This window comes from Neofelis nebulosa, chromosome 4, assembly GCF_028018385.1.
Source record: "Neofelis nebulosa isolate mNeoNeb1 chromosome 4, mNeoNeb1.pri, whole genome shotgun sequence".
Taxonomy (NCBI): Eukaryota; Metazoa; Chordata; class Mammalia; order Carnivora; family Felidae; genus Neofelis; species Neofelis nebulosa.
This window is the reverse complement of record NC_080785.1, coordinates 95,324,472-95,350,119: the sequence shown is the minus strand read 5'-3', so window position 1 is coordinate 95,350,119 and position 25,648 is coordinate 95,324,472. Positions and strand designations below refer to the sequence as shown.

At 43.1% G+C, this 25,648-nt stretch overlaps 1 protein-coding gene and 1 pseudogene across 8 annotated transcripts in view; one reads left to right on the top strand and one right to left on the bottom strand.

Moving 5' to 3' along the window:
• Nucleotides 1-25,648, bottom strand: part of POU6F2 (POU class 6 homeobox 2) — a 495,570-nt gene that overhangs the window by 94,502 nt on the left and 375,420 nt on the right. The window lies entirely within an intron of this gene.
• Nucleotides 15,714-16,407, top strand: LOC131508328 (small ribosomal subunit protein eS8-like; annotated as a pseudogene).

Below are 25,648 nucleotides of genomic sequence, written 5' to 3'. Positions count from 1 at the left end.
ACGGATCCCATGCTTCCTGCCTATTCAAGAACACCCCTGATTTGTTTCATCAAACCTCACTCCTCTCCTGGGTCACTACGATCTGCATACAAACATGAGGCTTCAGTTTCCATCTTTAAAAAGCAGACCTATCTTGGGGCACCTGAGCACCTCAGTCGGTTAGGCAACCAACTCCTGATCTCGGCTCAGGTCACGATCTCATGGTTTGTGGGATCAAGCCCTGTGTCAGGCTCTGTGCTGGAGACATGGATCCTGCTTGGGATTCTCTCTCTCCCCCCCTACCCCTTCCCTGCTCATGCACACACACACTCCCTTTCTCAAAATAAATAGAGAAACTTAAAATATAAAAACCAGACCTATCTGGACCCCACATCCCCTCCAGGAAGTGCACCTGTCTGCTTCCTTTTGGAGCAGGTGCCTGGTAAGAATTGTCTATTCTTGATGGCGCCTCTTCTTCCCATTTTTTTTTTTAAATCTACTTTAATCACTCCAATTCATCACCACTCCACAGAAGCTCTTGTCAAGGGCACTGCTTCCCTCCAGGTGTGAGCTCCAATGGTAATTCTCAAGCCCCCCTCTTACTCGATCTGCCCAAACTAGTTGGCACAGTTGATCACTCCCTCTTAGAAGCACTGATTTACTTTGGCTTCTGGGTGCCCCTGCCCTTCCTACCTCACTGACCTCTTCTTAGTCTCCTTGGCCGATTTGTTTTCTTCCACAGGAATTCTTAGTGTTAGGGTCCTCCAGGGCCCATGGCTTGAACCTATTTTTTAAAGTCTGGGCCCACTCTCTGGGTGATCTGATTCAGGGTTATGGCTTTACCCCAGTGGTACACCCATGAACTCCCAAATTGATCTCCAACACGGACCCCTCTTCAGAACTTGAAATGCACCTACTTTCTCAGCCTTTCCTTCAAGACATTCAGCAATCTCCCAAACATAACCTGCCCAAGACTGACTTTCTAAAAACAAAACATGTCCCTGAACCTGCTCATTGGGTAGTCCTCCCCATGTCAGTACACGGGGAGCTCCAACAGGTCAGGGTCATTGGACACAACTGTGACTCTTCTCTTTTTCTTCCACACCAAAGCCAGTCCATTAGCAAATCCTGTCAGCTCATCCTTCAAAATATATGCAGTCTGATTACCTCTCACTCTCTTTACCTCATCACCTGGTACCAGCTATCATCACCCTGGTGAAGTCATCATGGTAGTCTCCTAACTGGGCTCCCCATTTCTGCTTTTGAGCCCCCACAGCCTATTCTCTTCATAGGGTCCATGGGCTTCCTGTGTCATTCAAGGTGATTACTAAAGTCCTGGCAGTAGCCTATGAGATCCAAGATTCAAGATGATCTGGCCCCTGCATCTTCTATGACCCCATCTGCTGCCACTCTCCCCCTCGCTCACCCAATTCCAGTCTTGCTGCCCTTTTTGCTCTTTCTGGAATCTGCCCAGCATCCTCCTACCTCAGGGCCCTGCACTGGTCCCTCCCCTGGAACTCATTCTTTCCATATGTTGGCAGGTTCTCTCCCGACAGACCTCTGTTCCAATAGAGATGCCTTTCCTGGTTAACTTATGTCAATTAGGAACCCCTTTTGTAGTACTTTCTTTCCCTTTGACCCCATTTATTATTCCCTCACAGCAGCTAACAATGTTTAATATACTATATATTTAAGTGTTCATTTGATTTTTTTTTTTAATTTTACTCACCCCTGATTCCTGCTCTAGCTCCAAGAACAGTGCTTGACATGTGTGGAGGCTCAATGCATAGTTGTGGAATAAATGAATGCATGACTCAAAGGATCCCAATGGCATCAGAAATCTAACAAGGAACCTGAAAAAAAGTTCCCCAGATGAAAAGGCCTGGGTCAGCTTGCCCCCAGAATCCTCTGTGAATCTTGGTACCCCATGAATCTTTCCGGTCTCGCTCTCCTTCCAAGCAGACATGCCCAGAAGGGAGATGCCTACCAAGGTGACCCGGGCAGGTTCTTTCTCAGACAACTCAACACTTACATGGGTTGCAATAAATATTTTCATCTCTTCCTCTCCCCACTGTCCTTTTTCCCCCTGGAAGTCGATAGATTTCACTAGGAAATAAAAAGGCATTGGCTAAATGCATGCTCTCTGAATTTTGGGCAGGACCAGAAACTTCAAGATGTATTTTAGTGGAGAGTGTTTTTTTGAGCTGTTGAAGGCTAGGTTATAATTTTGTTTGGATTCACCAAAACGGGAGCTCCTATTTCCAGGCAGGGGGAGGCAAAGGCTGCTGAAGAAATGTAGGCTGAGCGAGCTAACACGCTCTGAGACACTGCCACCAGGGGACGGCACCGAAAGGGAGTCTGGCCCTCTCCGGCGTGGCCTGGTGCTCTGTCCATGGGCAACCTCTGAGGGACACACTGTCTCTAAGGGACAGAGACTTTTTCTGTGGGTTCCTCCCCATTGCCTGACCCACTCGCTTCCGCAAATCACCTCAGGTCCTCTCTAAAACCAGAGCCCAAACATTTGTGGATGTTCTTTCTTCAGACTCAAGAACTGGCAATTTCACGGTGACCCTTTCAGGCTGTGTGAAGGGAGAGAGGTGCTAAGAGAAACACCTCTTTTAGTGCTGCTTCCTGGCTCTCAAATAAGTTACAGAAAAAGGGAAAGAATAAACTTTAAAATGTTTTTTTGAACTGTCATTTGATGATGTGTTCTGCAATCTTCAGAAAATAGGTACATGTTACTGCCACATTAGGGAGAAAATAAGTTAAATAAAAATTTCTAGCAGCAAGCCTGAAGGCTATCATATTGTCACTCAATAATCTGTTTCTGAAAATCCCCAAATGCATTTTAGTAGGTCTGCAAGCTTTCAACTTTCTGGATCACATACCATATGCAGTACACCCAAAAGAAACAGAGGCAGTCAAACTGACAGATTCTAATTTAGAAACTGAAGAGTGAATTTTCTACCGTTTTTGAAGGTAAAAAAATGACAGTCTTGCCTCTTCTCCTGAAAACTTATCTATAATTATGCTTTGTGGTGGAAAGAAAACAGCATCCTTGCTGTGCACAATACTTGAATCTTAAAAGCTACTTTTGATTAATTAACTCACATTTTTATCAGGAGGTCAAGAAGCTCACACCTCCATTTATGCAGTAAATCTTGATTTATAACACAAATCAGGCTGAGCATAGCTGAACACAAGGAAATCACCACGTATAAACGGAAAGTAAGTTTTACAGTGAGGGCTTCATTAGATTAAAATCTTTGGCCTCTTTGTGGTATGCTCTTTCTTTCCTGTTGAATTTCTGCGTTTATTCACGCCAAGAGAAAAACCCAGACTGTCCACCCTACAGAACCCTTGCCTCTCAAGAATGCTGAGGGATCAGATTTGGTCATGCCCTCGATGTGTATTTAGAATGCAGAATTGGATGCCTTAGCAGGGTCTCCAAAGGCAACACAGTCTTCATGGGAACAGACATGGGAATGGTTAGGTTGAACTAGTCCACACAGGAGAGGGGAGAAAGGGAGCAAAACTCAGATTCACTGAGTGACTATTAACGTCCCACTTCCTGAAAGGTGTTTTGCTTATGTTATTTAATCCTCCTGACAAATGAGTGCACTGTGCAATATTTGACAGTTGTAGAACGTCTCAGAACATTTATCCGTGACTTCAAAGTTTACGTACCTAGAAGTTTACAGAAATCATTTATATTTAATGCTCTATTTTGTTAACATCTGTGTGTGGCTTGTAACTCAGCTCTAAGAATACATTCAGTATATTCATTAGGAAGTCTTTGGCTAATACTAAGTAACGAATACTAATTAACAAAATCCTAATTAGTAAATAGTGGCATTGAGGGTAGTATTATCTCAAAAGGGACACTTTGCCTTGGGTAATATTTCATATGTACTTTAACATAGAAAGATCCTATCTGGAAATGCAATTCTAAATAAGGATGTTAACTCCTCCCTTGAAAAGTACCTGAAAACTTCCCTGCAGGCAAATCTTCACGTGAAATATAAAAATCCTCTGTGTTGCATTTGAAATCTGATAAATATTTATTATCAATGCTGTTTGCTTTTAATCTGTTCAGGATATCATTTCTCCAGCTTCTTAGTAGTTAAACAAAAATGGCATTTACATTACAATATTGCTTGCCAACAATCTCATTTTCTGGTTTAGTCAGCAGCCCTTCATGCTTGATTAGTCTTTAATTATACAAATACCTACATATTAAAAAAAAAGTTTTCTTTTTTCCATACTTTGAGCATGTAATTATTTTCTCTTGCATGCGATAACCTTTAATTTTAGGATTAAGCAACTGATTCTTTTTAGTATGGATGGGCCTTTTCAAGTGTTAAAGCAAATTTGGTTATTGTATTATGAGAAAAATTAACTTTGGGAAATCTCTCGTCAGTGCCTTTGACAGCATCCTGATTGGCTACTACAGAAAGCACTGGAAATCCAAAAGATAAAAGAAGACTTCATTCCTCTTTTTTTTTTTTTTTTTTTTTCCTATTTCTCCCTCTGTGTGTCTCTGGTCTAGGAATGTGATAATTTAAGTACTTGAAACCTGCATATAACAATCTTTCCTATTTACACCAATTAGGGCTGAGAGCAGATGTTTTATATAAAAATATTTTAATACGAAGGCTGTTTATAGTTCTAGTGGGAAAGCCTACAAGATGCAAAGCTTTATAATCAAAGGTTTTTCTATAAGAAATCCACAGAAGGAGTATCTTTTTGAGTTAGCTGGTGTTTCCCTCTATACACCATGCCTAACAGTTGGGGCCAATGAGAAAGCCAAACAGCAATGAAATGGTACCTCTGTTTCTAAAGCCAAACGGGAAATCCTTTATATACCGCCTGCCATGCTGTTGACTTCTTACTTTATATAGTTTCCTTGTCTCTCCTCTCAAAGTAAACCCAGAAACAACATCATCCATTTTCTTATGGGAGTCATCTCAAGGAATAAACTCATCTGAGAATTTCACGGCACTCACTTCGCCACATTAAATATGCACCGTGTTCTAGGTTCTGTATAAGGCTTGCGGGACAGAGACAAATAATACTCACAGATGCAATAAACCAAGCACACTGCAATAAAACTTTATAGCTTGTGTTTAAAGCACTGCCAAGAAGATATTTTAAATTTCCTCTATTGTCCATCCAAAAGTTTAGTTTAGCTGGGGATAAAAGCATCAATCCTCTCATACCCAGTTTTTATGCAGAAGTACATTTTCTTTCATTCTGTTCTCAGGGCTGACCACGGAATCTTAGAACTGGACAGGACCACCAGTCTTTTCTGGTCCAGTGTCTCTACAAGAGAACCAGTGAAGTGGCTACCTCTTCTCTGGGAGGGATGTCTCACTGGCTTACCCTACAGCACACCCTTCTGTGCACACATCTCCTAGGAAACTCTGTTTTATAGTTTGTACCCTGGTCCTAGTTCTAATGTGGGCACTTCTTCACTGTTGGCTGGGCTATTGCAATGAAAAGAACAAAGTCCCTGTGAGTATGAAATTTCCATTCTAGTTGGAAGAAGAAAACACACAAGCCAATCATCAAATACATACAGAACATGTCAGGTAGTGATAAGACCTCCAAAGGATGATGAAGGAACAGAGGTGGAATTTTATATAAAGATGGTGAAGGCAGGATTCCTTGATAAGGTAAAATGTAAAGCAAGACCTGAATAAAGTGAGGGAGCAAGCTGGATACCTTAGGGAAAAGTGTCCAGGCAGAAGGAACTATAAGCACGCAAAGTCTTAGTGTAGAGTGTCCAACACTGAAATATAACTGAACTTCTATAACTCAGGCCTTGTTACTCCTAAAACCAAATTCTCCGTGTTCGCCAAAATCTTTTTTTCTTTTAAGTTTATTTATTTATTTCGAGAGAGAATGAGAAAGCACTAGCAGGGGAGGAGCAGAGAGAGAGAGGGAGAGAGAATCCCAAGCAGGCTCCGCGCTGAAAGCGTGGATATGGGGCTGGATCCCATGAACTGTGAGATTATGACTTGAGTGGAAATCATGAGTCATATGCTCAACTGACTGAGCCACTCCTCCAAAGTCTTTTAGAAGTTCCTTTTACTATTTACCTCCATATTTCTACATAATAGCTTAAATTTGCCAATTTTGGGTGTTATCAGTTGACTTCCAATGTGGAAGATGAGGATTGAATGCTCTCGCACCCACTCCCTATTTCCCCTCCTCCTGCCTCCCCTTGTTCTGCCAACAGAGTTTCCGATTTAATCAGAATTTCTTTTTGGGACTGTTTACCTCGGAGCCTCTTGGTATTCCGTGACTACGCTTCTTTTCTTATAGAAGTTTTTGCCCTTACCAAAGTTAGTCATTGCTTTTCTGTTTGCTTAGTTCTTTCTTTCTATTCATAATTCTTCCCAAACTCATTTCAATAATGGGAAAACCTCTCTGAACACCATTTTCCATAAGGTCAACCATACCAGGTACTCTCTTGGTTTCTCTTCTGCTCTCTTCACTGCACCCCCTCCCATCCCCTGCCTCGTCTCCAGCAACATCCTTTCTAGAGTCCTCAATATTCCTGCCACAAGGTGAACTGGTTGCTTTCTTAAGCCCACGGTGTAACTGTCAGCCTGGGGGTTCCTTTTTGCCCCTTTTGATGGTAAACCTCTAATTTTCCTCTTCTTTGGTTTACTCTCGTTTTGGTGGAACACTTATTCCAGTAAAGTTGATGAAGAATGCATGACAGATCAATTTGAGACAAGTTTTCCAGAGACTCTGTATCTGAATCTTTAGTTTATTCTTGTATTTGATAGATAGCTTGGCAGTATATAAAATGCAAGATGAAAACCATTTCCCTTACAATTTTGAAGGCTTTGTTCTATTGTTTTTCAGCTTCAAGTATTGCTGTGGGAACCCAATGTATTCTGATTCTTCATTCTTTGTATTTTATCTGTTCTCCCCCTCACTTTTCCCTGGGAAAAATGTTCATAATGATATGTTACAGGTGTTTCGTTTAGTACTCATTCATTAGGTTATTTATTCAGTGAGACTTTCAATGAGGTAACATCCTTAAAGTCTGGGAAATTTTCTGGAATTAATTCTTTAGTAATTTTCTCTCTCTCTCTCTTTTTTTTTTCTCTTGTTTTGTACTCAATTAGAAGTTAGATCTCCTGGACGGATCTGGTATTTTCTCCCTGTTTTGTTAATTTGTTCTCTCCTTTTTTCTCCTTTTGTTCTACGTTCTGAGATATTTTCTTTATTTTCTAAACCTTCTACTGAATTTTTATTTCTGCTATAATTTTTAAAATTATTATCTAAATAGTCCCTGAATTATTTTGAAGGGTTCCTTGTGTATTGTACCTGTTATGTGTTTTGTGGATGCATGGTCTCAATGGATATTCTGTAAGATATTAATTCAAAAATTTTTATAAAATTATTCTTCTTCTGTTGCTTCTATTTCCAACAAATGTCTGCCCTCTCCCTGGCTCATTTTAGTTTCTGATTTCAGACAAAGACATTTCTCAAATATTTAGTCATTCTTTGTTGTCTTTTCACATATAAAAATAAAGCAGAGACCTGGTGATGTTGGAGATCCCCAATATTGATAACTGAGTCTTTTTTCTTCGATTAGCGGTCAGGTTTCTCCAGAGAAGAAACCATCAATTACCTAGGGTGTTGAGGTGGGGAGTGGTGAGATGTCCACATACTTGAACACCTGTGTATGATGTAAGTGGCCCAATGAGGCCAGGTTGTATCACTCAGGATGTGGGCTTTCCCTTGACACCATGGTCATCAGGAAGGAGCTATCCCCAGCCACACAGACAGTCATACTTACGTCTCCAGGTCTAGAGGGTCTCTCGTTTAGCTTCTCACGCATAAAGCTGCTAGAGGGATAGTTGCCTGTCTGCTTGGATTGAGGAGGAAGCTGAGGGTTTAAGTATTCATTCATTATGCTGTCATTAACCAATGTCCCTGTTTTCAGCAACATGCCCCCTCAACCCTGTCTTCCGTGCAGCTGGTGCCTGCAACCCCCAAGGCTTTGGGGTCTCCAGGGTTGCCTAGCTTCTTGCTGTGCTCCTCTAGGTTTAGCTTTCTCAGCTTGGTTAACTCCTCCACCTGCTTTTCCAAAATTTGGTTTGACATTGCTTGTCCACTGCTGTCTTTTCTCCACTTCTCTTTGCCTTTTTGGATTTATACAATTAAAATAAATTTTCCTTCAGTATCGTTTTAGTGGAATTCCCTCCCCTGGGGCGGGGGGTGTAGAGATAAATGCACATATTCAATCTACCTCACTGAAGAGGAAGCCTTTCATTTTTTTTTTCTTTTTGAGAATTGGAAAGGTCTTTTCTATTTTTAGTTTCCTAGTTCCCTTTCTATTTTTTACAACTCCTCAGATATTAACAACCATCTTCACTTATTCAATCTTTCACTTGAAAAACCTCAGTTTCTTAAGATACGGTGTCTCAACCCATCAACCATCTTTGGTATGTATAGTGTCCTGAGCCTTGGCTAACTTATCCCGATCTAAGAAACTGTTTACAATTCTACAGGGATGGAGTTCTTCAACCTCCTTGATCACCAGAATCACTGACTTCACCCCTGATTTTTATAGTTCTGGGTTGGGTGGGGGGAATCTATACTATTAAAGAATCCCCAGGTGACTAAAACTTCTTTCTTTGGGGTGCCTGGGTGGCTCAGTTGTTTGAGAGTCTGACTTTGGCTCAGCTCATGATCTCACGGTTTGTGGGTTTGAGCCCCACATCAGGCTTACTGCTGTCAGCACAGAGCCTGCTTTGAATCCTCTGTCCCCCTCTCTGTGTCCCTCCCCAACCCTCTCAAAAATAAACATTAAAAAATGAAAGAAAAAAAAACCCCCAAACTTCTTTCTTTTTTTCTTTTAGAAATATTTAAACACATGTAAAAGAAGACACAATGCTATAATTAATGTCCATGGACCTACCACCCAGTTTCAATAAATACCAACTTATGGTCAATTTTATCTATACCTAGCCAACAACCTCCACCAATATTATTTTCTTCCTTCCCACATCATCTGAGAAAAAAATCCCAGATATGGAAAATTTGGAAGATATGTATCTTCAAAAGACCCTCCTAAAACTATAACTACATACCACCATCACACCTAAAAATATTAAAAATAATCCCTAAATATCATCAGATACCCTGTCAACAGTCATATTTCCCATTATCTCATAAACGTCATTATTTTTCCTTTTTACATTTGTTTGACATGTGATCTACATAAAGTCCACATAATGAAATTCTTTGCTGTGTCTTTTGATCTACATGTCCAGTCTCCCAGACCTTCATCTCAATCTCTCTCCCTTTGTCTTTCTCTCTCTCTCTTACGATATACTTGCTGCAGAAACCTTGTCATGTGATTTTGATGTGTGGCCAATCTGGGAATCATGACGTCCCTGAAGCACCCTCAGGGACCACCTAGAAGGAGAGAGGCTGGAGCAGTCAGTACTCTGGAGCCTTCATTCTTTAAAAAAATTTTTTTTAACGCTTATTTATGAGAGACAGAGAGAGAGAGAGAGAGAGAGAGAGCGTGCACACAAATAGGGGAGGGGCAGATAGAGAGGGAGACATAGAATCCAAAGCAGGCTCCAGGCTCTGAGCTGTCAGCACAGAGCCTGATGCAGGGCTCGAACTCACAAATTGAGAGATCATGACCTGAGCCCAAGTTGGACGCTCAAATGACTGAGCCACCCAGGAGCTCCTGGAGCCCCACTCTTGTTTAGGAAACCTTGTGCCCCTTCTCCTCCATGTCAGCTGCAAACCTTTTAATGACATTGCATTTTGACTCTTATTCACCTTGATTTTAAAAAATCATTAGTTCCAGGGGTGCCTGGGTGGCGCAGTCGGTTAAGCGGCCGACTTCAGCCAGGTCACGATCTCGCGGTCCGTGAGTTCGAGCCCCGCGTCAGGCTCTGGGCTGACGGCTCGGAGCCTGGAGCCTGTTTCCGATTCTGTGTCTCCCTCCCTCTCTGCCCCTCTCCTGCTCATACTGTGTCTCTGTCTCTCTCTCAAAAACAAACATTAAAAAAAAAAAATTTAAAAAAAAATCATTAGTTCTGTGTGTGTGTGTGTGTGTGTGTGTGTGTGTGTGTGATTTCTTGTCCTCTCCTTACAATATATGTTGAGCATTATCTTTACCCATCATGTATCCTCACTGAACATCATCTTTTTTGGGACCAGTGGTAAATCTCTGTTCTAAATTATAATTCTGCTGGCATGGTGTCCATCACCTCAGTCAGGATCCAAGAACCATCCCAGTTAGGTTTTTCCAAATCCCACTTTGGAAAAGAAGGTGTCTCCTATGGCCCGCATCCAAGGATCCTCTTGACTCAAATAGGATCACATTCTGAAAAATTATTAGGTAAGTTGCCTAGTAGAAAGAACACAATATGTTTCTAAAAATGACTGATTCCATCTTTTCACCAAATTAAGAAGACGTCCGAATGTCTTAGCTTTAATGGCACCTAGTGAGGTGAAAACAGGTAGAGGCAGTTTGGATAAATGTTGAAGGCAGCATAGTGAGCATATCTTGGGGGAAGGGACTTGGATGATTTATTGCCCAAACCAAGACCATTCTGAGAATGAAATGGGCACTATTAGTAATTACACTGGACAGCAGACATACACAGAGACCGTCCCACATAAAAGAGCATGTGAGGTCTCCCAGGTTGGAGCCAGACAGTCTGGGCTTACATCCCAGCTCCACCTCTAACAAGCTGTGGGCTTCTGGTGAGTTACCAGCTTCTCTGAGCCGTGGTTTCCTTACTCCTATAAGTGATTGCAGGGCCCAAGTAGGAAAACATACACAAAAACACCTCGCACAGTGCCCGGCATGTGTTAAAGCCTCAACAATTACTTTTATTTTTTAAGCTAGACCCAGGCACCTGGGTGGCTCAGAAAGTTAAGCCACCAACTCTTGATTTCAGCTCAGATCACGATCCCGTGGTTTGTGAGTTTGAGCCCTGTGTTGGGTTCTGCGCTGACAGTGCAGAGCCTGCTTGGGATTCTCTCTCTCCCTCTCTCTGCCCCTCCTCTGCTGGTGCATGCTCTGTCTCAAAACAAATAAATAAAAATTTTAAAATATATTAAAAAATAAAGTAGATTATCATTTTTCTACTGGGAGAGTCTGCCCTGGTTGGGGGGGGGGGTTTGAGCAGCACAGCATGTCACGCAAGAGTCTCCAGTGTCCAATGGTGGGGGCCTGAGCTACATTCTTGGTGGGAGATTCCCTTTCATCTTCCTCGGGTCTGTTTTATGATATTTCATGCTTTGGAAAATACGATTTAACTCACAAATCAATCAGATCTATAAAATATTAAGAATGCCTGCTCCTCTCTCTATTATACTCCAAATATCAAGAACCACCATGAGTTGCTGGGATGAGCGGGAGAGAAAAGAAACAGAAGATTAATTAGAAAACTGTGGTCCTTGCTCTGATGTACATCTCCTCCCAAAGGAAAGAGGCTGATTTGAAGTAGTCTAAATGAAGCTCTGCATTTCCCAAAGCCCGCCAGAAGATAGTGCAAAGGACAATGGTGTTAAAAAAAACAATTTCAAAGAAATCATGGCTGAGTTGGAAGAGCACACGACTCTTGATCTCGAGGTTGTGAGTTCGAGCCCCATGTTGGGTGTAGAGATTACTAAAAAAAATACACTAAAAAAAAAAAAAAAAAAGAAAGAAAGAAATCATAACCATAACAAGATCTAAGGTTTTTGTAGTCCTTACTATGTGCCAGGCATTGCTCTAAATATAAAAGTAAATGCATAACATTTCTTTCAGTAGTAATTGTTATCTTCGAGTAATTCTGCAGACAAATTTAAGATCATCAGATAACAGGCACTTACATATTTGTGAAATGAATAACTGTGAAATGAGACATCACCACTTACAACAATTACAGACAGTCCTGGGATGTACAGAGGTGTGAGACACAGTGTCTGTTCTTCAGGGGCTTATAATTCAAGTAAGATAACAAACTTGTCCATAGATGGGGTAAGAAAAAAAAAAGACTCGGAGGGCACGTGCTAAGTGCCAAATGCGTGAGTCCAAGAGGAGAGCACTTATGAGGGCTGGACAAGCGTGCAGGGAGTAGGAAGGGCAGGGAAGTATGAGGAGCAGTGGTGAAGAGGGCAGGTGTGCAGGGCCCCAGCAGAGCCGGGGCGGGGGCCTTCAGGCAGTGGGAGACCGGGTGGAGGGCAGGACAGAGCACTCAGGCTAAGAAAGCTAAGAAGGGGGCTTTTTGTGTGAGGGGGATGCAATTAAGTATTATTTTAGGCAGGTTAGCTTGGCAGGGTTTGCAGAGAGGACTGGAACAGGGAGAAAAGAGAGGAAGGAAGGCCAGGGCAGTGAGGATGATGCTAGCTCTGGCCTGGGTCACACCAGGTGGGACAACCAACAGAGAGAGACTGCAGGAGCCCTTGATGTGCAGCTCTCCAGCCCACGATTTTTCTGACCGGAGCCCACGGACCTGGCTGCCAACCTGCAACTCTCCGGATGAGGCTTTTCCCTTGATCAATGCTCCAAGAGCCCAAATCAGCGTGAGGCCCTGCTTCCTTCCCACCATGCTCTCTCTCCTGCTTTCACTCTTTCTTTGCAGTGATCTATTCACTTTCGGTGGGACTGCTTTGTGAGCTTTTAATATGTTATTCAGTTTCTCATTTAATAGGATGGTTAAACTACGAATGCTTTGTGAGTTTTCAACCACAGGGCTGGGGGTAGAAGGCTGAGGTTCCTTCCCTGCATTGTGTGTGTGTGTGTGTGTGTGTGTGTGTGTGTGTGTGTGTGGCAGGGTGGGGGGGGTGGTGAATGGCATAACCGTTTAGGTCTTTTTGACTGTTGGGGATAGTGTTCAGTGTTTAGGAGCTCATCATCACATTCAGTATGTTGGGACTCTGATAAAGCTGCTTTGTGACCCACCATATATCTAAGGTTCCCCACCTCTGCCTCCCTGAAGAGCTAGATACTCCAGGGCAAGGTTCTTCAAATTCTTCCGACCTTGTCCCACAGTAAGAAATACACTTGACAACTCAAGCCCACACATACATACATAGAATATATATATATTAAAACCTTGGATTGCGAGTGTTCTGCAAGACAAGCAAAGATTTCTAATAAATTTTAACTTGATAAACGAGTGAGGTCTTGCAGTATGAGTTAGTGCATGATGCTGAATGTCACATGATCACAACTGAGCCATTGGTTCTTGAAATTTGCTTTGACATACGTGTACTTTGGACTACAAACATGTTTCTGGAATGAATTATGCTCACAAACCAAGGCTTTACTATGTATACACCCCCCCCCACACACACACACATATACACACACAAATAAACACATGGACAAATCTCTCTCTCTCTCTCTCTCTCTCTCTATGTGTGTGTGTGTATATATATATATATATATATATATATATATATATATGTATATGTATATATATAACAATATACATAGATCTACACATATATAACTTAAACAGAAGCTTCAAGAAAAAATAAAGAGCTTTATTATGTATGATATACCCTGGTATTTTCTACACTCTATTATTATTTTCTTTAAAAAAATCTGGTTACAAACAACTAAGCCAATATAGTAACCACTCAAAACGTGGTTGTTATATCCTTCCCCAGTCTGGGCACACTGTTCCACCTAAATCTTCATAAAGAGCCATAGACAGGTCCAGAAGGCATGGTCTCCTGAGTGCCAAGGCCACCTTATCTTCTGTGACTGCCTATCTCCCTCATTTACAAAAGGTACCAGATTTATTCCCGGTGGGATGAAGAAAGGATGGGGGCCTTTTCACACTGGAGATGAAAGGGTATAAGCATCTGGTCTCAGGATGACTAAATGGGATTTGGACAACCCATCGTATGTTCACAAAGGAAGAACTTTCTGCTCCAGAGTCATCTGATCGCCACTGAATGGAAAGGAGGCTTCCTTTCTCTGTACCTTCCCAGTCACCTCTGTTTTAAGAGGACTCCAACCCCCATAGTCTCACCCCACCCCCAGCTAGGGATAGAGCAGAACTGATTGGAAGGAGTCCTACATTGCTCCTAAATTCTAACTTCTGAGAATAGCCAACAGAATGTCTGGATTGGGGTGTCCTTTAGGGTGCCTTCTCTGTATTGCTAATAGGGCGATATGTTTTGTGAACACTGAGTGAATCACAGCTCGGAGTCAAGGCTATTTGTTGAAAAGAGCCTAGTCTCTGACTTGTTTTCTTAAAAAAAAAAAAATATAGTATACTCCACCTACTCACCTACTCAACTGCTCCCCAACCCCGCCCTAACACAAGGTAGGGTATAAAGGGATGTTAATTTAAAGATCAGAATACCAGGACTGTACCCTCGTGGGGACAATCAGCTCTTATAGCCGGGGCTTCTTCCTCTCTGCTGTGACACTTCACATTATTTCAATCCATGCCCCAGTTGTAGAGCCATGTTGGCAAGGAGATTTTTCTAAAGGTTTTTCCTCATTGCTTAGGGCCAAAGATTTTGTCCTCTGACCTTTTGATTCCCGTTCTGCATCTAATCAATGTCAGGTCACCACAAGTAAAACTAAAATGAGGTTAAGTGGAAACGAAAAACAAAAGCGAAAACCCCAACGAGCAACAAAGCCCCAAGCCTGCCCAGCCAAGTTGTAAACGACTCACCATTTTGAAGTCGTACAATCGCTGGGATAAGAGAATGTTTCTCGTTTACCTCCCCACTCACCGTCCCCACCCCACCCCCCTCCATTTGTTTGGTGCCTGATTTGTTTCTAGTAGCAGCAGGGAGGTCAGAGCAAGCCAAGAAAATGAATGGAATCAGCCTCCTGCCGGGCCGCCTGGAGCGGGCGGGTGTTACGGATCAGCGTAAAGCCAGCTCCCTTTCCCGGGCCGGGCCGATGTAACTCACTGGAGTGGCAAATTACATCAGACCTACAGCTGTAACCCGACATTATGATTAATTTGATCAGTAATTTCTCCTGTTTTTCATTTTAATCGGTGTGACTATTCTACTGTGGCAGGTCTTTCAGATCTAATTAAGATAAATTTCCGAGTAAAAGACTTGGCAGACTTTCCGAGTCAAATCCGGGCATCAAGTGTGAGGACCTGAAGCCCCAGTCAATCACCTTCGGGGAGGGCCGGGCGCTGCACCCGGCAATCAGCCATTCACACTTAAGCAAATTCATAATCTCCGGCACTGCTTAGTCATTCTCTCGGAAACGTCCCAGGCAGAAAAGGCAAGAAAGGAAAACCCCAGACAATGTCATTTCTGCCCCTGTGCTCACACTTTGCTGATCTGTCCAAACTACATGGATAACCCTATAAGTGGACACTTTACAGAATCCCTGAGTGGGTGTTTCTAAAAATTTTTTTTTAAATAAATACGTGCCTGTGTGTATATATAACCAATAAACACAACTATACATACACGCAAGTATGGAGCACACATACATGTAACTATGAAGATTAAAAATTTTTTTTTAACGTTTGTTGTTGACAGAGTGTGAGCTGGGGAGAGTTAGAGAGAGAGGGAGACACAGAATCCGAAGCAGGCTCCAGGCTCTGAGCTGTCAGTACAGAGCCCAACGCAGGGCTTGAACTCATGGACCCGGATATCATGACCTAAGCAGAAGTTGGACTCTTAACTGACTGAGCCACCCAGGTGCCCCATGAAGATTTAAAGTCTACATCACAGCTTTTTTGCAGCGGGCACCGCAAGAGATGGGCATCTCTCAGGACAACTGGCCTGAGTGCCACAAGATGGGGTTGAGAGAAAGCCCCGCCACAAGAAGCAGAAGTATGAGCTGGAAAGCCCCCCACCCCCCCACCAATAAGATTGTCCCCCTTCTCCCCACCGGCATACACACAGTCTGCATTCAGGGAGGCAATAAGAAGTCCCCTGGCTTGAGGCTGGGTGTGGGGGACTTACTTCTCCAGGGGCTCTGAATGTTGTACATGCAAAACAAGCATTACAGAGGTTGTCTATGACGCATCCAACAATGAACTGGTCTACACAAAGACCCGGGCAAAGAACTGGATCGTGCTCATCGACAGCACACGGTACCCACAGTGGGATGAGTCCCAGTAGGCACTGCCCCTGGGCTGCAAGAAGGGGGCCAAGCTGACTCCCTAGGAGGAAGAGATTTTACAAGAAACGATCAAAGAAAATTCAGAAGAAATATGATGACAGGAAAAAGAATGCCCAAATCAGCATCTTCTGGAGGTACAGTCCCAGCAGGGCAAGCTGCTCCCATGCATGGCTTCAAGACCAGGCCAGCATGGCCGAGCAGATGGCTCTGTGCTAGGGGGCAAGGAGCTAGAGTTCTGAGGAAAATCAAAGCCAGAAAGGCAAACAAATCTTCCTCCCTCCTATCTTCGGTCATGGAATAAAGGTGTTCATTGTTCAAAAAAAAAAAAAAAAAAAAGTTACATAATACACATACAGTCCAACCCCTTTAATGCAAACACACATCCATCCACATATTGGACTTGGGTTGACGGGGGTTAAGACCTTATTTTCCCAATTCGTTTTCTTTTAGGTCAATCCATGATGGATCCTAAGCCTGGTGACTGATATGGGTACAAGTTCTGTTGGGTTTCTCCTGTCCTTTGAAGATGAAGATGTGAATGAGATTATTTTTTCCTAAAGCCTTATGATCATAAAGACCTGCCTGTCCAATCTGTTACAGGCAGACATTAGGCGAGTGTTAAGGATTTGCCTGGGTTACTGGGTCTACACACCCACTTACCTACGGGATACACGAAACAACATGCCAAGAACCTTAAAGGGGTGGATGTTCTTGAAGACATTTCTTGCATTTTATATAGAATACATTGCTTCACAATGATGGCACTGATCCCAATTATCACAAAGCAAATTCTCCATTCGAACAGGAATGGCCACTTTGGAAAGCAGATGTGACTGGAGAGAAGATGCTTAATATAAATGTCACTTTTTTTTTTTTTTTTTGAGGGAGAGAGAGAGAGAGAGAGACCATGCACTAAAGCAGGGGAGAAGGGGCCAGGGTGGGTGGGGGGAGGTGGGGAGAAAGAGAGAAACAGAGAGAGAATCTTTTAAAAATTTTTTTTATTTTTTTAATGTTTATTTTTGAGAGACAGAGACAGAGCATGAGTGGAGAGGGGCAGAGAGAGAAGGAGACACAGAATCTGAAGCAGGCTCCAGGCTCTGAGCTGTGGGCACAGAGCCTGACGTGGGGATCGAACTCACAAGCCATGAGATTATGACCTGAGCTGAAGTCGGACGCTTAACCGACTGAGCCACCCAGGCATCCCAGAGAGAGAGAGAATCTTTTTTTTTTCAACGTTTTTTATTTATTTTTGAGACAGAGAGAGACAGAGCATGAACGGGGGAGGGGCAGAGAGAGAGGGAGACACAGAATCGGAAACAGGCTTCAGGCTCCGAGCCATCAGCCCAGAGCCTGACGCGGGGCTCGAACTCACGGACCGCGAGATCGTGACCTGGCTGAAGTCGGACGCTTAACCGACTGCGCCACCCAGGCGCCCTGAGAGAGAGAGAATCTTAAGCAGGCTCCACAGTCAGCGTGGAGCCCAATGTGGGGCTCAATCCCCCGACCCTGGGATCATGGCTTGAGCCAAAATCAAGAGTTGGACGCTCAAGCAACTGAGCCACCCAGGTGCCCCTGCAAATGTCATTTTGTAGCCAGCTCTCACACTTCTAATAAAGAGGGTAGAGGACTTCTACAAACCACACTAGGATCTTCTGGCAGGTAAAAAGAATGACATTCTAATTCTGTATGGACTCTACACTTGGAGGATGATTTTGCTACCGTTTTATGTGTATCTCGGCTTTTGCTCCTGAAAAAGCGTCTTGAAATGATGGTGTAAGAGAAGACTCCCCCCGCCCCCCCCACACACAACGGAAGCAGACAGTGTCAACTGTGCTTCCATGGCTGTACAACAGACAATGGAAACGCAGGAAGGTGTGATCTTCATAGTCGCATAGCCAGGCGGTGTTGGGCCTAAAACCTGGAACGACACTCCCTGACTTCTCTGATTTCTCAGTGGTCACAGACCATTCAATCTCTTTGAGTTTCAGTTGGGTACAAACAGTTCCACGAAACTGGTATATTTACCAAATAAAGAGAAGAATGTATGGCCCCATCCTCCCCTGTAACTGCAGAGTTTCTTGTTCTTGAGCAATGATAAGACTGAAACTTAAATCAGGAGCTACAAGAAAGACCAGACAGGGGACAGTGAGAGTCTTTCTTCCAACTGTGCAATTTACCTCCGTTTTCATCTGCAAGGAAGAAATCGTTCCGTGATTTAAATGAGATCTCTTTAAACAGAGGAAAATCCCACAATGAAAAAAAGACTAAAAAGAGGCAGATTTAGCACAGTAGACAAGGTGTTATGGCAGATAGACCTTGGTTTGCATCGTGCCTCTTAGAGGTCCTTACCTGTAACTTTCTGACCCATGAAGTGAGCTATTGGGACATCTAAGGTTTGTTGAGCTTTGGACCATACCTGGAAGCTCATTAGAAATGCAGAATCTGGAGTCGGCTTTCTACCCCAGAGCTCCTGAATTGGAGTGTAAATTTATCAAGATCCCAGGGGGCTTCATATGCAAATAAAAGCTTGAGAAGCCCAGGTATAGACTGGATAAGACGCCATCTAGCATCAGACTGGGCATCTCATAAACTCTTATTTGCAGAGGGCGTTAAAAGATTATTTATTTCTCCTATTCTATGTTGAGTGTCAGAGGTGAATCACAAGGTGTGAGATTTTTCTGCAAATACTGGCTAATGACCCACCTTCAGAGTCTGGAAGAGGTTCCAGTGGATAACAAAGTACATTTATGGTCGTTTTCATTTCCTGGTGGGCTGTGAATCTGGGGAGGGGGAGGGCAGAAGTCACACCAGCTCAATCTTTTTAGAAACGAAGACCTAGTTTTATTATATTGTAGAATAAAAGTTAGCACCGCTCCTGCAACCAACACTGCATGTAAAAAGCGTTTTGTATAAATAAGAGGTAGGAATTTGCTCTTTTAGAAATGAATAATTGTGAGCCTATTTACAAGACAATAGGTAGTTATCCTCAACCCTGGCTCCACATTGGAACCACTTGGACAGCTTTTAAAAATGATGATAACCGTGACCCGCCCCACTAGAGTTCAATCTGAATCTTTGGGTGGGACCTCGGCCTTGGGATTTAAAAAGAAACTCTGCAGGTAATCCCAATGTGCAGTTGACGGTGAGAACCCTTGCCGTTGAGTTTGTAAAATGTTCTCCTAAAAAAAGAACGCAAAGAGTTGATCAAAACGCAAAGAACTGAACAAAATGCAGTGTGGGCACGGCCGCAGCTGTTTGGAGAGGATGTGGCTTGGGTGAGCCAAGAAGAGGGAGGGAGGTCAGACAAGGCAGTGGGATAATGGGCCTCTGTGGCCCAGAAAATATTTGATTACATGGAGGCCTGCCTTTCTGGTATGAAGATACCTACTTTATCACTTAAGGATGTTCAGTAGCAATGAAAATGGTATGCAGATTGTGCCTTGAAGATGCTTAAAATGTATTCACTGAGCTATTTATACTCAGGGAGCTTGGAAAATACCCCATTTTTGCTTTCTGCCTCTAATAACTGTCTGCCTTGTCCAGGTTGTTTCCAAGGACCATTTGGTTTTAGCTCAAGGTTGGTCAAATTCTTTCCACGGGGTGCAGAATGCCGGACGTGGTAATTACTGTAAGGACTGTTAATTTTTAGAACCTCCGACATACAAGATTATTTTCCCCCTGATTTACAACATACAAGTTTCCAAGACAACCAGACTCAGGGGAGTTTTCCTTGGGGGAAGTGAGAGGGTTTCTCTGAAATCTTCTCCTCTCTGAACCCTTCAGTGTTGCTTTGTTCTCTTTAAATGCCACATTCATAACCTCACAATGCAATGACACAGAGCTCAACTCGGGAAAGAGCGGCCAGCCTCAGGGAGGATATGGAGCCCAGCTGAGAAAAGAAGGAGATCCCTGACTTTACTTCTCTTTTATGACAGTGAAGTGTCTTCTGGTGTAGAAAACTAAGTGGTGGCTGGCGCCAGGCTGATCCCAGTCAAACGACAGTTCAGACGAAATGTGTTGGGCTGGAAAGTTGCATTGATCAGAGCCCAACTGGGCCTTCAAATGACAGCCACTAGTTCCTAGAAGAGAGCTGTCAGCGTCTACCTGCAGGGCACTCCCCCACCACTGTGGGGTTCATCCATGGCCTCACAGCCATCCCCACTGAGTGGCCAAGGACTCGGAATTGTCCTTTCAATGGACAGCCACTCCAAAGAGCACCTGAAGCTTTGCCACGTGGATTCCTCTTACACACGAAAGAAAATTCTCTGGAACTGCCATTCTCAACATGGCGCCTTTCTCTGTCTTGTCTCTGTACTGAAGCCAGAATGCCCAATTTAGTTCTCGACAGTGGAGGATGAAGGAGAAAGAAAACACCAGTGCCTCTGAAGTATGCTCACTCTCTCTCTCTCTTTAAAATAGGAAATGAGAAAAGAGCCGGGGGAAACAAACCATAAGAGATTCTTAAAGATAGAGAACAAACTGAGGGTTGATGGAGGGAGGTGGGTGGGGATGAGCTAGATGGGTGATGGGTGTTAAGGAGGGCATTTGTCATGATGAGCACTGGGTGTTGTATGTAAGTGATAAATCACTGAATTCTACTCTTGAAACCAATATTGCACTGTATGTCAACTAGCTAGAATTTAAAAAAAAAATTGAGGGGCGCCTGGGTGGCTCAGTTGGTTAAAGCATCTGACTTCGGCTCAGGTCATGATCTTATGGTTCATGAGTTCGAGCCCCGTGTCAGGCTCTGTGCTGACAGCTTTGGATTCTATGTCTTTCTAACCCTCCCCCACTCCTGCTCTGTGTCTCTCTGTCTCTCAAAAATAAATAATAAACATTAAAATAAACAAACAAACAAATAACAATTTGAAAAGAACAAAGAAAGAGAAAGAAAGAAAGAAAAGAAAGAAAGAAAGAAAGAAAGAAAGAAAGAAAGAAAGAAAGAAAGAAAGAAAGAAAGAAAGAAAGAAAGAAAAAGAAAGGAAGGAAGGAAGGAAGGAAGGAAGGAAGGAAGGAAGGAAGGAAGGAAGGAAGGAAGGAAGAAAGAAAGGGAGAGAACAAGCCAGGATGGGAGCATTACTACTGAGAGAATGTGCCACAGACAGAGAGTTTCGGAATCTGGTGCTCTAGAGGCCTTACACCCGGCTTGCCATACAGATTTCAGACTGGCTTCACCTGTTTGGATTCCAACCACTCTTAAAATGCAGAGGCTGAGAAGGAAGTGGTCAGGGTATTGACCACTGGAAACTTCTCAGTCAAGAGCCAGGAGGGCGGGAGTGTGGTGAGGAGGATGCATGCCCTCTCTGTCCTGTTGATTCAGTGGTGTTGCCAGGGGCCATGGGGGCCAGTGGTACCCTGTCACTTCTCTGTGCCCTGGTATGGGGAGGCACAGTTCCAGGTGCAGTGATGTGTGAACAGGAGAAAGAATGGGCAGTGAAGAAGACGAAGAGGGGAGGCCCAGCTAAAGGAGAAGCCCCCCAAGACCTCAGCCGCCATGAGGGGCAAGCCAGCCAGACCTTCCCTTCATTTTTTGACCCAGGTGGTTTTTCTCATTGCCAACTGTAAGGACCAACCTTGCTTTCAGCCTTCCCTGCTCTTGCTTTGCTTTTGAGTGTTTTCTCCCCTCTTTCCCCATTTTTCTGTAATTTCTTTTCTCTACTGTCCAGTCCATGGGATTTGGTCTGTGGATTTTTGCAAGATGTTCCTTGCATAAGGAAATGCAAGGTTAATTTAGTTGTGCGGACGCTGTATTAAGTTAGAGAAGGGAGCCATAGAACAGTGGTTGCTGAGGGATTTTCCATGGGATATTAATTTGTGTTATGTGAAAAAAAAAGGTTCAGTGGTTACATAAGTTTGAGAATTTCTTGGTTAGATAATGTTGACTAGACATCTCTACTGTGGGATGTATTTTAACTTTCAGTGTCCTGCTATTCATTGAGAAGTATTTAGGACAGGCATACGGTATGGTCCCTATCTATCTATCTATCTATCTGACCTACCATGAAATCTATTTTCAATGTAATTTCTTTGGCCTGGTGTTTTATGAAAGGCACTTCGGGAAATGTTGCCTTCAAAAATGCTGGCAGCCAAATAGGGAAATGAGAATATATAGCTCACCAACGACCCAAACGAACATTGCAGAGGCAGAACAATATAAACGGAGAATGCTCTGAAGTCTGACAGTAATGGTGAGGAAGTTCCTTCAGCTTTCTGACAGTCTCTTTGCCCTGCATTTGAACGAAGATAATTTTTGCCTCTTCTGGGCTACTGTGAGAAGGAAATGAGAGGCTGAAGTACTCAGAGAGTATAAGATACACGGATACAGTTGATAAATGATAATGGTCATTCCATGAGACCAAAGCATGAAATCATGTCTCTAAAATGCACTTTGTAAATTTCCAAACATACTGCATATATTGGTCACATACTATCAGGAGTCTTTCTTGAGTGTTGTGTATGTGTTGTGGGTTATGTTATTGTACATACATAGCTCTTTCTTTCCGTGTAATCCAAACTGCCTTATTTGTATTATTTCATGAATAGAATGTGGAGCCGGAAAAGACTTTAAGATCATCTAATACAAATTTTTCATATAGTAAGTGACACAACTGAGTCCCAGAGATTAGGTGATTGTGCAAGGTCACGCAGCCAGTTAGTGGCAGAACCGGGATCACCAAGATTCTTCCTGTTCACCCACACACTGAAACCCACAACTTTGGGAATTTAGAAGGAAAAAAAAAAGTTTTGGTTCTTAATAACATTGATGGAGAATCTGAGGTTCTGCGGGTTGAAGTGAGAATTCTTTAAGATTACACAAGCACTTTGCTACAGTTCTCTTTCTTCCTGCTCCCCTGCATGCAGACTTGCCCTTGTTGCAGGTGTCCCCACTTCCCTCTGCTGTGTCCCCCTCCTCAGAAGTCCCCCTCACCTCTCTGACTCAACTCTGCAAAACTTGTGTGTAATTATGAGCCTCATTCTAGCTTCTGTGGCTTTTTCCGTAGTGTGCAGTGTGCAATGTTATTGTGTACATGTGCACTTTTATATTCCCGTGACTATTTGCTTTCTGTTCAACTTTGAGTGGGTCTGTTGAGTCTCCTGTTTCCCTTGGATGATAATGTCTGTAGACAAAAAAGGAAGAAAGGCAGGCAGGATTCTGGTATTTTTTGAGTGCCAGCTAACTGTCAGGAAGTGAATTAGATCCTCTCATGGAAACCATCTCATTTAGTCCCCATATCATCCCTCCAGCCAATGAGGAAATCGATGGGCTGACCTCACCCAAGTGCTCAGCAGAGCCAGCATTTATTCAAGTTCAAGTCTGTTTGCTTCTAAAGACCATGCTCTCTCTATGGCCCCACATTGCTCTGCAGACCTTTCCTGGGGCTACCATGCACACCACAGGTGCTTGATAAATGTTTGCAGATAATGACAGAAGTGCTTTCTTTACAACCCAGAGAACCTTCACTTGCAGGTCTATCCTGTGGAAGTCAATTTAAAAGCCCGTGGAAAATGTATCCCAAACCTGTGGGAAATGAATTGGGGCTAAAATATGAGGAATAACGCTTGATCATGCAAGCCCAAGAATACTGCATTAACACAAATACCAGCTGTTATTTTGCTCATTCAGAGCGAAGTGCCAGCCAGCACATTCGGCACATCTCAAATTGCCACTAAAGCCTGCATCTATGCACATGGAGGCAAAATTCTTTCAGAACTATTCTGAACTAGACTTTGAGATTCGCTTATGAGCCACATCCGACACAGGGTGATGCGACTGGACGTTGTGTGTGGCTCCAGTCTCACTGCTGAGCGCAGGGCAGACAAGCCTCAGATCCGCCCACTGTCATGATCGGAGAGGCGCTGCTTTCCTTGGGGGGAGTTACGGCTTGCCACGTTCAAATGCAGCAATAATCTCCCCACCCCGCTTTGAGTCTGGCACCCTTCCTATCTGTCGCTACTTGACGTGAGCTTCCATAGTCAGTGGGGTGAACACGCTGCCTGCTTTGTTAAGCCCTTTTCTACATGATTTGACTAATCTACCCAGCAGTAACAGAAATGGTAAATCTAGACAATGACAAAGAAGCACCGCAGTATATAAGTATATTCTTGGTAAACTAATTTTCCCCCTGCCACTCTCAAAGCAATATAAACTTTGTTGTTCCTCCCGGATCTCGAATGCTTGTAATAAATTCTTTGAAATGTCAGTAATGTTGAACTGAGGTGTTTTTTTTTTTTTTAAGGAGATTTTCTTTCTTTCATAAAAGGAAAAATTGTCCCTTGCAGAGAATGTGGATAAGTATGTTTTGTTTATTTTATTCAGTGCTGAGTACGGTTGGGTAAAGGGACTCCCATTTCCCACCCAAACTCTTGCTGAATGGATGAACGATGCATGGAACCCTCAATTTACCAGACGATGGGATACACAGAAATAAATTCGTACTGTTTCATATCTGTGGTATAATCAACAGCTGCTTAACATACTTATAACACACAAAGCCTTTCCGTCAGTATGTTGTATTTAATCTCCATGATAATTCTCTGGGTTTAGATGGGTTTTGTCCTCCATAATAATTAATTTTCTTTCGGTTCTTTAGCCTGAGAGGAAGTCTTATGCACAACTGTGTGGACTCTTCCCATTTTTGAAAGGTCCTCACAGCCTGAGTTGCTCTAGGAGGATGCTGCCTACACCGTGATATTTCCACCATTTTTACCAAACTTACTGGATTTCATAAAACCATAAATCAGTTGGGTGAAAAATGTCAGCCAAACCAATTATTAACTGTCAACACTTTTCAATTCAATCACAATGATTGGTTTATTAGATCCATGCATACGCAGTTTGGTAAGTAAGCCCCAATCCACTGTAAAACACACGCTTGCTTTTGGATTGTGCAAAATTTGATGCCATTTTCAAGTTCAACTAGAAAATGGCATCCAAGACCTGAATGGAATTTACAGTGGACAGAATGCCACCAGCCTTGGAAAATATCTGCCAGCTCAACCCAAACAGTGAGGGTTAAAGTTGAGGGATGTGAGACACTCAGCTCAGGCACAACGTTTAAGGATTTGCTTCAAAACACAGTAATCAAGATGAATAACGTGATATTAAGATTTTTTTTAACTTATTTTTTTTTTTACTTGTTTATTTTTGAGAGAGAGACAGAGACACAGTGTGAGTGGGGGAGGGGCAGAGAGGGAAGCCAACACAGAATCTGAATCAGGCTCCAGGCTTGGAGTGGCAGCATAGAGCCTGACACAGGGCTCGAACTCATGAACTGCGAGATCATGACCCGAGCTGAGGTTGAGGTTGGATGCTCCACTGACTGAGCTACCCAGGCGCCCCTAATGTGATATTTTAAAAGAATCAAAACGAATGTGAAAAATTCATGATCCACAAAATCAGCATTACTGACTTTTTCCTCTTGCCTCAGACTCCAATACGACTCGAGACTGTTACTGATCCTGTATCTAAAAAATTGATGTTCAGTTCATCTTGGATTTGGGCATTCATTTTGATTTTTTGAAACACTGCACTAAAATATTATCTATCTTGACAATTGCCTTTTGGGG